The following is a 999-nucleotide window of genomic DNA, read 5'->3' as shown; positions in this document are numbered from 1 at the left end:
GTACAGCTACAGTGTACTCATACACATAAAATAAATAAAATAAATCTTTAAAAAAAGAAAAAAGAAAAGTGTAACTCCATGCCTCAAGATCTGGGTCACAGGTGAGCTTTCCAATTTTGGATTGTAGTTCATTCCAAATATAGTCAAGATGACAACCAGGACTAGCCATCACACTGGGATTACATTAAATCTGTAGATTACTTTTGGCTAAGATGGCCAAGTTATCATATTAATTCTTCCAATCCATCAGCATAGGAGGTCTTTCCATTACGGGTGTCCTCCTCAGTGTGATGACTTATCTTGGTAGTCGACCTGGCATGCCTGAGAAGAGGGAGCCTCATTTCTCAGTGGAGGAAGTACCTCCGTCAGACTGGTCTGTGAGGCGTCTCTTGATTTGTAATTGAGACAGAAGAGCTTAGCCCATTACAGGCAGTGAGCATCTCTGACCAGACAGGCTGAGGCTGCCTAAGAAAGAGAAACGAGTCAGGAGAGTGGAGCAGAGAGCAGGATTCTCCTGTGGTCCCTGCTTCAGTCCTTGCGTCCTGGTTTAATAGAGGTCTTCCTTGTCTGGAGGTCTTGAGACTAACTTCGGACTTCCCCATCCACACTCTGAGACTGGGGTCACTAAAGGCCACTTGTCTGGAAAGGGTAAGCAATTGTCACATGGCTCTTGTGTGTCCTCTTCTCTCCTTCCTTAAAATTCAGCAGTCTACAATTACCTGGTACCAGAAGGAAGGGAGTCACTTTCCCTGACACACGTACACTGCTGAACTGATGGCCTCTGCTTTGGTAAGCTTGCTTGCTCCTTCTTTTCTGGGAAAAACTTTATATAAAAAAAAAGTGTATGTCGACTCTTCTCCCTGAGTGACCAACACCATAGCCACATAAACAGCAAATTCTGTTTTTTTGGTTTTTTCGAGACAGGGTTTCTCAGCCCTGGCTGTCCTAGAACTCACTCTGTAGACCAGGCTGGCCTTGAACTCAGAAATCTGCCTGCCT

The sequence above is a fragment of the Mastomys coucha genome, unplaced genomic scaffold, assembly GCF_008632895.1.
Source record: "Mastomys coucha isolate ucsf_1 unplaced genomic scaffold, UCSF_Mcou_1 pScaffold20, whole genome shotgun sequence".
NCBI classification, from domain to species: Eukaryota; Metazoa; Chordata; class Mammalia; order Rodentia; family Muridae; genus Mastomys; species Mastomys coucha.
This window is presented reverse-complemented; position numbering follows the sequence as displayed.